This window comes from Corvus moneduloides, chromosome W, assembly GCF_009650955.1.
Source record: "Corvus moneduloides isolate bCorMon1 chromosome W, bCorMon1.pri, whole genome shotgun sequence".
Lineage (NCBI taxonomy): Eukaryota > Metazoa > Chordata > Aves > Passeriformes > Corvidae > Corvus > Corvus moneduloides.
The window spans coordinates 5,969,765-5,985,632 of NC_045510.1; positions in this window are offsets into that span (position 1 = coordinate 5,969,765).

A 15,868-nucleotide genomic window follows, 5' to 3' on the forward strand; every position below is an offset into this window, starting at 1 on the left:
CGTATTCTGGTGGCCCAAGCTGTATGAGTTTTCACCACATGTATGGAATAACTCTGGCCTGGTCTGGACTCCTCAATCCTGGGTCATTTGTGAAGACAACCTCTACCACCCCTAGTTCTCTCAGGCGTTGGATCCCTTGTTCTATGGTCTTCCACGGGGTTTGCTGCATGTAGAGATCATCTCCACACATATATCTTTCAGTCACGCCTGTCAAAACTCGTCTCCAGACACTGGCAGAGTCAGCCTCCCTTTTCATCGCTTGGTCGATCACTGGATCACGTGACAGGGATCCCAAATGCCTCGCTTCAGCACTGTCCAGCATCACATCATCACCTGCCGCATCCCAAATATGGATCATCCAACTTATTATGGATTCATCGGACCGTCAGGTGTAATCCTTTCTTAGGCTGTGAAGGTCCTTTATGGACATGGACTCAGTAATGGTTTCTGTGCCTGAGTCCGTTGGTGGTTTTGAGGTTCCTTCCCCTGCATCTTTTGAGGTCCCTTCCCCTGCATCATCATCATCTTTCACTGGGCGATCAGTTTTGGTTGTGTGCTTTTTCCTTGTGACAGGAGCCACTGTCAGTGGCTTAGACTCTCCATCTGGTTTGGGCTTGCTGTCTGGTTTATCTACAGCCTGAGTGACTGGGGTATCTGCAGGCTTTGCTGATTTATCTTCCTGCCTCTCTACCATTACCTGCTGCAGTGTGCGATAGGCATATGCCAAAGCCCAGCATATTGCAAGGAGCTTGTTCTCATTAGAATTGTCATTGTATTTCTCTTTCAGATATTTTCCCACCTCAGCTGGTTTCTGAATTTGTTCAGATGGGAAATCCCAAACTATCGGGTCAGAGAATTTCTTTAGGGTTTGGCCCATGTCCTCCCATTCCCCACACCACTCAGGATTTTCCACCTCTGGGTCAGGTGTCTCAGCAGTTACCCTGGAAATCTGAGCTCTTATTCTAGACAAGCTGCGAGACATACAGAGCACATAGAGGAAGATTTCCAGGTAAAATACCAGGAGGGTGGTCTCTTTAACATCCAGGGGATACTGAACATTCTCAAAAGATAACCTATCAAATTTAAAGGGAAGGGAAACCCTGTCTCCTCCTCCTCTAACCATCTGGGTGCAATTACTAATAAATTCCCAAAACAGGCTACTGAAGCTAGGACTGGGGTTACGACGGAGAAACCACTTATCATACACGCTTCGAACAGCTGCCTGTACCTCTATCAACTTCTTATAAATCATTATCACCAAGCACAGCAAAATAGAAATCCTGATTCGTCTCCCTTCTCTGTAAAATTTACATATCAAGGACAAGATTGGAGCAAGTTGTGGATAGGCAAACAACCCTAGGGATCAAAAAAGCACTAGTACCTCAATGAAGCCTAAGGACCAGAAAGACATGAGTACATCAAGCCAGAGAGACATTATGAACTCAACCAGCATGGTGACTACTTTACCCCAACACAGAATAAGTAAATTCAAACCAAAATGTAATTAGCACCAGTTTTTTCACTTTCCTTTGAGCCCCACAGTTGGGCGCCACTAAATTTGTTCCCGTTTGGCCAAATTTAGAAATATATATCCTCTGAGAGAAGGCACAACCACTCCTCCCCCACCAGGTTCGGGAAAAAATAAATTTTCCTCGAAGGAAAGTGAAGAAGATAAAACTATTTATTTAACAAACACACGGGAAAGGAAAATAATGTTAAATGGTAAAATCTTTCGCTGTAGAGGAAAAACCTGGGAAAGTGTTCGAGTCCTCCCTTTGGTCTCCTCGGAGCTGGGCCTTGGCCCAGGGCCAGGCCCTCTGTCCCCGGTGGAAAGTCCTCCCGATGTGCTCTGATGTTACAGAAATCAAGCAGTCCAGTAGAAAAGGGAGAAAATCCGGAATTCCAGAGAAGGAAAAGTTCAACTCTCAGTCTCTCTCTCTGGAGAACAAGAAACTGGAAAAACTGGCCAAAAGCTGACTGGAAAAACCGCAAGCCGGGTGCTTCCTCGCTCCCCTGCCCCAGCTGGGAAAAAAAAAAAAAACCTGCTATCTTTATGTGACCTTGAACAAGTTTCAAACTGCTTTGAGAAAGTTTTGCTCAGTTTTTTTCTTCCCCCTCTCGGGCTCAGTTTAGAGGCATAGAAAGGCCAATAATTAATTTCTGGGCATAGGCAGCTATATGGGATACACATCATAAGGTCACCCCAAGACAACGGCTCAACCTCAAAATTGTACCCCAACAACCTTCAAGAGTGGACCCTCAAAAGCAGTTGTAGGAAAAGCTGCAAGTTGGGGGAAGGGACTCACATGCGAGCAGAGGGACTCCTCTTCCTAAATGGACTGAACAAAGTTATTTGGAAGTGGTAAACAGACTGAACATCGTAAGGGTTGTCTTTTTACATTGTCAGTGGGAGAAGGGAGGAAGGTGGGGGGAGGGAGAAGAGTTCTGGAGGTGTGGTATGATTTTTTTTTCTTCTTTTAGGTCTGTTAATAAACTTCTTTATATTCTTTCAAGTTTGGTGCCTGCTTTGCGTTTCTCCTAAGTCTTATCTCACAGAAGATAAACAGTAATGAGTATCTTGGACCAAACCACTACACGAAATTGGTGTTTCCGCCCGGTTACAAACCCAACCCGCTACAAGGTGGCTTCAATAGTCTCCAGGCAATCATGGCGCACCGGTTCCCCTTGATTTCCACTGAGAAAGGAAGCTGGGTTGACAATGTTAGTTACAGTGGGAGACAGAGGAGTAGAAACTCCTGCAATTAAAGGAGGCTTTGATTTACAACCCTGGAAGAGACTAGGTCTGGCTTAATTGACAGAGGTTTATAGATCTTAAGCAAAAGGATCATAGGCCTGTGTTCCTATAGTTATAAGTAAAAACGTACACTGGGTGTTCTGGTGGAAGGTTTTAAATATAATAGTGTGATTTTATATAGTTTAAGTTAAGAATGTAGATGGTATAATAGAGACATCTGTGTGTACGTGACATGAGAAGTTATTGGTTAAGACACAGCTGCATTGCAGTGAGAAGTGCCACAGGTGATAGGTCATAAATCCAAAAGAAAGCGTCGTTTTAAGTGTCTATTGGATTAGAAAGTTATAAATTACAATGTTGTTGCAGAATTATTGAGGGATCTGGGGCATGGATCATTGATAGAATTATGGGATCAATAAAAGAACTGTAGCAAGAGCCTGCAAGCAAAAGGCCTGTGTGTGAGAAAAACTCTCCATGAGAAAATTCTTGTGTGAAGAAAAAAAACAGGGCTGGGAACAAAGAGGGAGTTTTGAAACGATGCAGCTGTACTGATAAGATGTGCTAACCGGGAGAGAAGGGAGGTGAACTCTGAATTCTTTTAATCATAACATAACTGTAGAAGCTTGCCAATGTAAGTCCAATTATGTAGAAGTAGAAATTCGCTTTGATAAGTTTTAAGCCACTTAAGAGTTAACAAGCTGGTATACTATATAAGTGCCTCTGGATTGCTAATAAATGGAGTTTTGCTCTTATCAACCATATTGGTTTTGGACTGCAAGTTTCTCCCCCCGCCGGAGCCCGGGCCTCTCTTCTTTCTTCAATTCCAACACAATGTAACCCTAAATCTTGTGACTATTTGCCATTATTCAGAGGTATTGTAAAATCTCACGCCTCAACCTATGCATTTTGTTATTTAAAGCAATGAATCCATGTAATCGCATCCTCCCATCCCTGAAAGTTATTTCCTCCGACGAGTGAACACGCGCGAAAATTCTACAATTGGTGCCCGATGTGCGGCGGATTTACGGCGGTGAGGTCGGAGTAGGGAAGAGGATGCCCCCGGTCGACGTGAGCCTCATTTAGTCTAACCCTGAAAGGAAGGGTGATCCAGCAGCAGCTAAAGCTGAAAGGAAGCTTGAAGGAGGATCGCTGGCCGATTTATCCCATAGCACGCTGGTAGAAGAACTGCCTTCTAAGTTGAGTGGAGGTAGGGACTGGGAAGGAATAAGATGGGTGAAAATATCTCAAAAGAACAAAGGGATGTTTATAATAAATTAGATGCCTTGCTCAAGTTACATTCTGAGCCTCTTCCCAGTAGGGAAGTGAAGGATTTATTGCTTTGAGTTTTTCGTAATTGCCCTGACATTAACTTTGAACTTCTTCTTACTAAATCAGTCTGGGATGATATTGCAACTAGACTTTATGATCTTGCTTTGAAACGCGATAAAGCGGCGGCTGTTTTACTCCCTGCTTGCCATGTGGTGATAGAATTATTGAACAGCTCAGTGATTAATGGCAGCTCTGAAATTTTAACTGCGCCACGGGCTCCCTTACAGTCTCCCCCTGCGGCCGCTTGTGATATTGCACCCGACAGGGGGGGCGGTGAAGAAGAGAGGTGGGAGCCCTCGGAAGTGATGCATGGTGCTGGAGGGCAAGAGGCCCCTGAAATTACATCTCTGGAAGTAACATCCCCGGAAATGACAACTCCGGAAGTGATGAAAACAAAGATGGATGCCCCCATGGCAACTCAGAGGGTTGTTAGTAGCAAAGCCGATGTGCAAACTCAGGATGAGTGTTTACCATCAGTGGATGAATTTGATTTAAGCCTTCAAGATACGAATAGGCTTTCCTCTGCCGATAAGCAGAGAGAAATAAATCAGAGACAAAAGCCTGTTTTAACAAATTGGAATGCTATACATCAGGAGGTATCTAAAGAGGATGATTTCATTCCAACTCGTAAATCATTGTTAGCATTGCCCGTGAGGTATGGCAGAGCAGGAGCAAACCCGAGATGGGAAGCTCTCGTACATGATGACATTAAGGATTTAAGGAGAGCTATAAAGGAGAGTGGCTTGGGATCTCCTTATTTTAATAATCCAAATAATTCTTCAGAAGAGATGCCTAGCTTTACCAACTGGGCAGACAAACCCAAGAAGATACAGCAACATCAATGAGATACAACAACATCAAGCCACAGAAGATACAACCTAGAACCTACATCAACAATCTACAGTATCTACAGTGTTGCTGCCTGCTCCAAGGTCGCCCTTCCCCCTCCCTGAGACTAGACAGACAAGTCAGGACTTTCCCCTGCCATGTGCTCTGAACCTCTTTGTTCTAATGCGCGGGCAAAACCAAAAGTAACTCAGACTCTGGAGCAGTGTCTGATTGTCCAGTTACCCTGGGTCCGCCCCTAGCTCTCCCCTTTCCCTTCTCGTGAATAAAAGAGAGAGCTCAGAGTGGGCCTGCCCTCTTTGGCTCAGCTCCCTTCTGTGAATAACCCCTGTGTGTCTTTGATTGAAAGCATCTGATTGCAGGACTAAGGCATAAGCCAAGGGCTATATTCTACCTCTTTGCTTCTACTAGTGGTATTAGCTTTGCAGCTACCATTTGCCGCTTTTTAGAGCTACTGAAATGCTGGATAGCCCATGCAACCTCTCTAGGCTGCTCGAGGCTTTCTAAGGCATTGAACTACTAGCCTAGCCGGTAAAAGCTGTGAGTATTTCCACACTGCAGCAGCTTTTGGGAGAGATAAATTGGATTAGATCTACGTTAGGGATTACAAATAATGAACTTGCTCCAAGTTTTGACTTGCTAAGGGGAGATTGTGACATTACATCCCCAAGAGCCCTCACACATGAAACTCTAAAGGCACTTGACAGAGTAGCAGACGCTTTTCAGAAAAGACAAGCACATCATTTTGTAGCTTCACAACCATTCTTCCTTGCAGTATTGGGGGAAAAAATGCAATTGTATGGTCTTATATTTCAATGGGATGCGTCTGCAAGAGATCCTTTATTGATAATAGAATGGGTCTTTTTGCCTTACAAGTCTCCAAAAACAATATTCATGATGGAAATGTTAGCTCAGATCATAATCAGAGGCAGGTCAAGGCTGTTAACTACGGCAGGCAAAGAGTTTGCGAAAATTTATTTACCTTTGAAGAAGCAATACTTTGATTGGGCATTACAAAGATCAGAAGAACTTCAAATTGCATTATTGAATTACCCAGGCACCTGTTCTATTTATTTTCCTAGTCATAGATTATTACAGGCAAAATTAAGCTTTAGAGAAAGACCTCTGTTAAGTGAAGTGCCTTTGGATGCTGTGACAATTTTTAGTGATGGATCAGGAAAGACACATCACTCAGTGGTAGTGTGGCAAGACCCAGAAACCAAAGCATGGAAACAGAATATCCAAATAGTAGAGTGTTCAACCCGGGTGGTAGAACTTGCAGCAGTAGTTAGAGCATTTCAGCTTTTCCATGAGCCCTTTAATTTGATTACAGATTCTGCTTATGTTGCTAATATAGTTAAGAGAATAGAAGGATCCGTTTTGAAGGATGTTAGCAATGATGCTCTGTATCGTTATCTTACATGTCTTTATACACTTGTGAAAAATAAAACTAATCAATATTTTATCTCCCATACTAGAGCTCATTCTTCGCTCCCAGGATTCCTGGCAGAAGGCAACTCCAGGGCTGATAAGTTAACAATAGCCATAGTGAACACCTTACCAAATATTTTTGAACAGGCAAAGCTGAGTCATGCCTTTTTTCATCAGAATGTACAAGCTCTTATGCGAATGTTTCACCTTTCCAAAGATCAGGCTAGAGCAATTGTAAATACCTGCCGAGATTGTCAACTGGTGCAGCCCCCTGTTTCCACAGGGGCAGTAAATCCTCGAGGACTGCAGAGTTTGCGGCAAACAGATATTACCAAATATTCATCTTTTGGAAAATATAAAAGTATCCATCTGTCAGTAGACACATTTTCCTTTTCCAATGCAGTTTTTGCTTCTGTACACACAGGAGAGACAGCAAATCATGTGTGTCAGCATTTTTTGCAGGCTTTCGCTTGCTTGGGGGTGCCTCAAGAAATAAAAACAGATAATGGTCCTGCTTATACAGCCCAGAAGGTAGCCACATTCTTGATGAACTGGGGTGTTCGCCATACTTTTGGCATTCCTTATTCGCCCATGAGTCAGGCAATTGTAGAAAGGACACATCATTCCTGAAAATGTATTTTAGATCAGCAAAAAGGAGACGTAGCACAAGCAACACCACAGATGCGATTAAGTAAAGCCTTGTATGTTTACAACTTTTTGAATAGTTCTTCTGCAGAGCCTGATCCTCCAATATTGAGGCATTTCTCTAATAGCACACACGCAAGATTAAAAGAAAATCCTTTAGTTCTGATTAGAAATCCAGAAACAGTACTGTCCTGGGTTGCAGTGTATTCTATTACCATCTTCATGAGCTGTTGAAATCAGATGGGGCAGTGTTTCCTTGCCTCCTCCCCCCAGACTATCTTTCTGTTAATGGCCCATCATTGTCCTGCTGCATGACTCAGAGATAACTCCCTCCGGACTATCTTCTGTTAATGAGCCTAATCAACACTTGGCCTCATGACTCATCAGCCCATTGTGAGATGCTCCACCCAGAGGGAGGAACCAAGCATCCCATCGTGGATATAATCTGAGATTCTGAACACCAGAGACAACCTTCCCATTGGATTTCCAGAGGACAGGAGCTACACAGCCACCACTGGACCTTCTGAGGAAGAGCAGACCCTTTTTCTACAGGATCACTGCTTCAGGAGGACTGCAGCCACCATTCTACCGGACTGCTACCACCACCCTGACTAACAGGGTGCCAGGTTGTATCCTGACTCTGTCAGTCTAACCCAGTGTTATCTGCCTTCCCCCCCCCCCCCCCCCCCTTTTATTTCCCTATTAAATTGTTATTCTGACTTGGTGTCTCCCACTAGTTTGTTTTCAAACTAGTACAAGGACAAATAGAAGGTCCATTCCCATTAATAACCCGGGGCAAAGGGTTTGCTTGTGTGTCTACAGGTACGGGACCTGAGTGGCTTCTTGTGAAGAATGTGAAACCACATCATGCGCAGAAAGAAATTGACAACTCCACGAGTAGAGAAGAGAGTATGCAGACATGAACTTCACAGACACTACAACCCATAACTGCAATCTCTTGTTTTATTGCTAAAACTGTAAATTTTAGGTTTTAGGTCAATGTAAGAGTGCATAAACGAAAATATTGTAAAGCTCTTTTGGCAAATAATCCTCATCTTTCTATTTAAAGAAGGTACAAAATATCTTTGTGCCTCATCATTTAATGAAGTGTAAACAAAATTGGGAAAATACAAAAAATATTCTTAAAAATTCATTTAGACATTGAAATTTGAGAAGGAGTCTTTTGCCAAGAGAACTTTCGAGAAACATGAAATTTAATCAAATGTTAAATTTGTTTTTTGCTTTGTTTGTTTTGTTTGCTTTTATTAGTGTAGCTTTGCCAGTCGATCAACCTAAGACCAATGTTTGGGTGAGTTTAGCTAATGCTTCAGGGTTGGATACTCTATGTCTGTCTACCACAACTCCAGAAAATCCATTTTCAACTGGTTTAGTCAATGTTCCAATAGAGAATTGGCCAATCCCAGAGAAAGTTGATAGAGCCTTTTGAGGTACCTTTGCAGGATCAAAAGTTTGGGAACACTATACCCCAGTAAATACATGGGAATGGTGGACTCCCTAAAGCCTCAGATGAACCCCAAGAATTGGAAATCCTTGGTTCTGTGAAAGTAAAATTCTGTGTTGAGTTCCATTCTACAAACACTAATCAATCAATGATGAGAGATGTTTCTCCACATCACCCTGTGTATAAGAACCATTCCTTTTGGTGTAAAAGTACTTTTGGCAACTGCCAAGAGGAATGTTTTTTGTATGTGGAGACAGAGCATGGCCAGCTATCCCTCCAAACATTAAAGGAGGTCCGTGTACTTTGGGAGAGTTTACACTGTTTACTCCTAATATGAAGACAATTGCCAACATGAGACACAGACAAAAAAGATCTGCTCTGCATCAATATGGACCAGAGCGCAAAGATGATTTTACCCCATGGGGTCATGGAAAAAGGCTTGCAACATCTCTTCTTATGCCACCAGTTGCCTCAGTAGCTGTGTTAAAGCAGTTGGATCGATTGGGATGTTGGCTGAGTGAACAATCTAATGCCACGTCCCTTGCATTAAGTGGCCTTTTAGCAGATGTCAAAGAAGTGAGGCATACAACTTTGCAAAATAGAGCAGCCATTGATTTTCTTTTCCTGGCCCATGGACATGGATGCAAAGACTTTGAAGGGATGTGCTGTATGAATCTGTCTGACCACTCAGAATCTATTCATAAGACCATACAACAACTTAATGAGGGTGTGTCAAAAATAAGAATCGATGATGGAACTTGGCTGGATGATTTATTTAGTGGATGGGGCTTAGCATCCTGGGTAAAATAATATCTTACAACAGTCTTATACATTTTGACAGTCAGTAATAGTTCTCATTATGGTACCTTGTCTGTTTCAGTGTGTACAGCAAATGATTGATAAATCCATCAAGGGAGATTTTTTGGTGCAGAAAGGAGGGGGAGATGTGGGAGACAGAGGAGTAGAAACTCCTGCAATTAAAGGAGGCTTTGATTTACAACCCTGGAAGAGACTAGGTCTGGCTTAATTGACAGAGGTTTATAGATCTTAAGCAAAAGGATCACAGGCCTGTGTTCCTATAGTTATAAGTAAAAACGTACACTGGGTGTTCTGGTGGAAGGTTTTAAATATAATAGTGGATTTTATATAGTTTAAGTTAAGAATGTAGATGGTATAATAGAGACATCTGTGTGTACATGACATGAGAAGTTATTGGTTAAGACACAGCTGCATTGCAGTGAGAAGTGCCACAGGTGATAGGTCATAAATCCAAAACAAAGTGTTGTTTTAAGTGTCTATATGATTAGAAAATTATAAATTATGATGTAACTCTAAATCTTGTGACTAGTCGCCATTATTCGGAGGTATTTTAAAATCTCATGCCTTGACTGATGCGTTTTGTTATTTTGAACAATAAATCCATGTAATCGCGTAGTCCCATCTCTGAAAGTTATTTCCTCCGATGAGTGAACACGCGGGAAATTCTACAAGTTACCACTATTTCTACATCATCTTGTTCCACCATGATGACTTGATATTTCAGGAACCTTTGTGGGGGGAGCCAGTGCCTGCCTTTCACTTCCAGCACTGCGGACACTGTGTGGGACACCAACACAGTCATTTTCCGACCCAAGGTGAATTTGTGTGCTTCTTGGTTTTAGCACGATTGCTGCAACGGCTCTGAGGCACCCAGGCCATCCTTTGGCTGCTGCATCTAGCTGCTTGGAGAAATAAGCATCTGCCCATTGGTACGGGCCCAGGTCCTGTGCTAGTATTCCCAAGGCAATCCCTTGTTTCTCATGGGAAAATAGAAAGAATGGTTTACTCACATCTATAAGTCCTAGAGCTGGAGCTGACATGAAGGCATTCTTTAGCTGATTGAAGGCCCGCGTGGCCTCTTTTGTCCACTAGAGATCTCTGCTTTCCTTTGTAATGAGCTCGTATAGCGTTTTCATGAGCAGCCCGTAATTGTAGATTCATAATCTGCATGATCCTGTCATCCCCAGAAAAGTCCGTAACTCTTTCACTGTCTGGGGTTTCAGGGTTTGGCGTATCACTTCTTTGTGATCTTGCCCTAAAGTTCGTTGTCCGGCGCTGACTTCATAGCCCAGGTAGATCACTTTCTGTTTTACCACCTGAGCCTTTTTCTTGTATACCCTGTACCCTTGGAGTCCCAGAAAGTTTAAGCGGCTTACCGTCCAGGCTGTGCAAGCTTCCTCTGTTCGGGTAGCTATTAAAAGGTCATCTAGGTACTGCAATAGCTTCCCTTCTGGTGGGGTTTCCCAGGACTCTACGTCTTTTGCAAGTTGTTCTCCAGAGTGGGGCTGTTTTAAAATCTTTGAGGCAACACCGTCCATGTGAGCTGAGTTTTGCACCCACTCTCAGGGCTTTCCCATTCGAATGCAAAAATTTTCTGGCTGACTTCATGGAGAGGGAGGCAAAAGAAGGCATCCTTTAGATCTATAACAGTAAACCAAGTTAGCTCTGGTGTTAAGCATGTTAACAGAGTGTAAGGATTTGCTACCACAGGATAGAGGTCCTCAGTTATCTTGTTAACAGCCCGTAAATCCTGTACCACCTGGTAAGACCCATCAGGTTTATGGACAGGCAAGACAGGAGTGTTAAAATCAGACTGGCACTCTTTTAACAGCCCTAACTGTAAGAATATTTCAATTATTGGGCTAATTCCTTCTCTGTCTTCCTTTTTGAGGGGGTATTGTTTAATTCTAACTGGTTGTTTTCCCTCTTTGAGTTAGATCTCTATTGGGGTTGCATTTTTGGCTCTCCCAGGTACATCTGTGGCCCAGACTCCTGGGAACACTTGACTCGTTATCTCTTCTCTAATTTCCTCTGCAGATCCTTTAGTTGTTAATATTAGGCTCAATATTTCCACATACTGTTGGTCATTTACCTCCAGAATAATTTCCCCATTCCTAAAAGTAATGGTTGCTTGTAATTGTTCCAATAGATCTCTCCCTAAAAGTGCTTTTGGAGAATTGAGTAAATATAAAAACTTGTGAATTCCACATTGTTTCCCAAATTTATGTTTCAATGACTTGCAAAAATATGCTTTTTCAGATTGACCAGATGCTCCTTGTACCACAATGTAGTCATCCCCCACAGGCATTAAAGCTTTATTTAAAACCGAATATGCTGCCCCCGTATGTTGCAGTGGGGATTCCTACAACACGTATATACAGCGAGGCCCATGGAAAAGAAATATAAGGACCGATTCTTGGTAGATGTTTTCAGAGGTGTTTATTTTCCAGCCACGTGGCCGGCGACTGCTGAGGAACTGTAGCAATCACGGGACCAGAGGGTCCTTCCTGGGCAGGGGAACACAAAACAACCAATGGGGAACAAGGTTGACCAGGGAGTAGGGAAACTCTGTGCCTCCACCTCGGGGCCCCTCTCCCAGGACCCCACGCCAGAAGGAAGGAACCCCAACACCCGTATCAACCAAAAATTCTATTTCTTTTTCCTTTTCCCTTAGCTTCATTATAACCAGTGGATCTGCTAGGGTAGAATCTCCCAGTCCTCTTCAATCTTCTTTCACGTGTGCAACCATCCTCCCTCTTTCTCAGTCTCCTCTGTTCTGGCAGTCTTCTTGTCTTCTTTCTGGGCACTGGTTCTTCCAATGACCGAATGTCCTGCAAATCGTGGATTGGTCTTTACCTAGCCAGCGTGGGCCCTGTCTGGGAGGTCCTTGTCTGGGGGGTCCCTGTCTAGGTTTTTCCCTATTTCCTTCCCTTACTACTGCTACTAATTTCTTCATCCATTGCTTGTAACTTCTCGATTACTGAATACCCTCCCAGCTGCATCTAATAGTTTCCAGGTTCCTCCCCTCTGGCCCCTGAAGTTTTTGCAATTTACATCTGATATCTCCTGTGGATTGTCCTAGAAACAATGATACTAGCTGTTGTACCCCTACCTCGGTCTCAGGATCCAGCGATGTATTGCGGAGCATTGTGTCCCTCAGATGATCCAGGAATTCGGATGGTGACTCAGAAGGACCCTTTTTCACTGCATACAAAGCTGACCAATTTAGGGGTTTGGGAATGGCCCTTTCCACCCCTTTTGCTATCCATTCTTGATAACTTTTTAATTTCTCTAATTCGGCTGTTCTATTCGGACTCCAGTGTGGTTCCTGGAGTGGGAAGTAATCTTTTACATCTAATTGTTGTGTTTTGTAATAATCCTCTGCCAAATCTTTTGCTGTTTTCAAAACTAACTGTTTCTCCGTGTCTGTTAGTCCACCCAATAGTAATTGCATATCACCCCAATCTGGGTTATGCTGTTTTATTATGAGTTGTAAGCTGAGGGGGGTATCTTTTCAGCTTTTTACCGGCTAGCGCTTGTATTTCAATGCCTTAGAAAGCCTCGAGCAACCTAGAGAGGTAGCACGGGCAATCTAGCATTTTAGTAGCTCTAAAATCGGTACCTGTATCAGCTGCAAAGCAAATACCATCAGCAGAAGCAAAGAGGGAGAAATACAGCTCTCTGCTCTCTCAATTTCCTGCAGTTAGAAGCTTTCAAATGAAACAGACTACAAGAGATCTTCGCAGAAAGAGTAGCAGAGCCAAAAGAGGGCGGGGCCTCCCTTGATCTTCTCTTTTATTCGGAGAAGGGGAAAGGGGAGGACTGGGGGCGGACCCAGGGTGACCGGCTAATCAGACACTGCTAAAGAGTTTGAGTTACATTTGGTTTTGCCCCCACTTAGAACAAAGGGGTTCAGAGCACATGGCAGAGGCAAGTGTCTTTGGGAGGGGGAGGGGAAGGTCAGAACAGGCAGCAACAGTAAGCGTTCAGTGGTACCCGCTGGGTCACTTTGGTAATTTTTGGCAACTTTATACTACACATCCAGGTCAGCAGTTGAGAAAGGTACTCTAACCAACATTGTATTCCCATCAGGTGCCACTGCCTCCCGTAGGGGCGCCATCAATACCTGCTTCCTGGTTCAGGATGAGACAGGACTGCCCAGGGGAGAGGGGGTTGGCACTGGTGTTCCTTCCGAGTCCGCATCCTCTTCCTGTCTCCTAAGGGGAGGCTTAAGCAAATAGATTAGTTCATCATCGTCTTGTCCCTGAGCCGCTGCCTGATAGACTTTGACCTTGTACATCTCTGACCTATACTGCACGACGAACAACACCTCTTAGTTCTTCCTCAGCCTTTTTTATTTTCTTTTTCAAGAGCTAACACCATAGGATCACTGGGGGGTTTAATTGCACAATCTTTCTGCCATTCAGGGTGATTTCAGAGAGAGGAAAATGCATCCGCGTAGGAAACTTCTTCCCACTTGCCTTCCCGTCTCAAAAACAGCATTAACTGTAGCAAGGTATTGTAATCTAAAGTTCCATTAGGTGGCCACTTTGCTCCATCTTCTAATTTATACAGTGGCCACCATTGGGTGCAGTATTTTACAGGAGTTCTTTTATTTTCTGTGCCTCCAGTTCCTAATATCTCTTTCCAATATGCCAAAACACAACTAAGCTCGCTCTAGAGATTTCCTTGCTCTGTCCAGTTCCCATCCTGTTCAGAATTCGTTCACTCAAATACTGTGCCACCCACTCTGGGTCACCCGTATAGTGTATAAGCCACTCTTTATAAATTCTCTTATGCTTTCTGCCAGGCCTGCTTCGCTGCCACTTAAAATCTTCTTCAAAAGCCTTTACTACTTCCTCCCAATCCTTTTCTAGCACACTACTATTCTTGGGAATGCGATGCTCTTTGCCGCACAAAAGTTTTAAAACAAAAAGGTCCTTACTTTCCCAGCACTCCGGGCATGGATCTCTGTCTGCCAAATAAATAGAATCCTAATATCTCCGACTTCCACAAAATCCGCACTGAGCTAAAACCCACAGCTGGTGTGGGGCTGGAGTGTTCTCATGCCCACATACGAAGCAAGGAATCCCTTCTATCACTTGTGCAGGTAGGACAAAAGAACGGAAAGAGTTGGGGGCTATACTCCTACTATATAACTGTTGAGGGATAGAGGGGGGCAATGATCTCCCTCCCTGCTTAGCCACTGTTGTTTCTACTTCCTTCTCCTAGTTTTATCTTGCTTCCACCCAAACCTTTCCTCACACTGTCTCACGGTTCTTTCCCACTTTTCTTCCCGAACCTCCCAACCATCAGGTACCAAATGCGACTTCCCGCACACAAACTTTAAAATCTCAGGCTCAAAATCAACTTCACCAGAGTGCCTCTGATAACACTGAGAGCATAAGCTCTGCTGCCTGGCAGAAGAGCAGTACCACCTCTTCTTACAAATTTTACACTGTATTAGTACCCACGCAACATGCCACCCTCTCACTGAACGAAAAATTCTAATGCATCCACAAAAACAAGTTATTCCATGTATTCTTTCAAAACCTAAATCCTCTGCCACTGGTTGTTCCCAATCTAAAGCTACTAATCTTCCTGCAGAGGTTCTGTATATTCCCTCTAAAGGAACTCATTCGCCTCTTCTCTCTATCCAATGTTCTATCGGATTTACAAATTCCCAAGAATCAAGACCAAACCACTGAGGGGGAGGAGTTCTTCTAACCTCTCGCCTAGCCACAATTCTAATTCAATTAGCACAAAAATCAATAATCTAGCATCACTCCAAACAAATGCTTCAATTCAACGTACTCAAACAACACATGGCAACATACACATCTCCGATCTACAAACAAATAAGCGAGGTAATATACAGCCACATACACATAAAAGCAATCCAACAACAACCAATATCCACACAGACATATAAGCAACCCAACAACAATCAAACCAGCTACTAGTAGCCAAAATATTCATAACACTCACTTTTAATAACTTCAGGGTCCCGCTTATATATTTTCCCCAATACAATCATCAACAAGTTTAGGCGGAAACCCCACCTGGAATCACCCGATCCGCTCTCAGGATCGCTAGCAGCCACTCTATTGGTCAGTGACTCCCCCTTGCCAGCTTCCATAACCGGCTGATTGCAAGCTCTAACTTTACCCACATAGGTACCACGCTGTGCGCCAGACATCTCTGCGCGGCTTACCAGAAACCCTGGCCACACGTACAACTTACAGGCACCCTAAATCCAGAACATACCGTTTATCTGCAGTCCGAGCAGGTTGTTGTCTGCCCCTGCAGTGAGCAAACCGAGAAGCAGAGTTCCTCCAGGAAAGCCCTGGGGTGTGCCTAGGACGTCCGCTCCTCAGCCGATCCTGCAGCCAGACAGTTTTCTCCTGGCTGGCTCGCCAGAATGATATCTGGAAAAGACTCCACTACTGGAATAAGTAGTAAAGTAGGTATGTTTATTCCAGCACTGGGACGCATGGGGGATCATTCCTCCAAAGTAATGCATGCCAAAGGCAGCATTTGGCTTGGTATATATCGAGTTACAAGCTACATATTCATTAAGT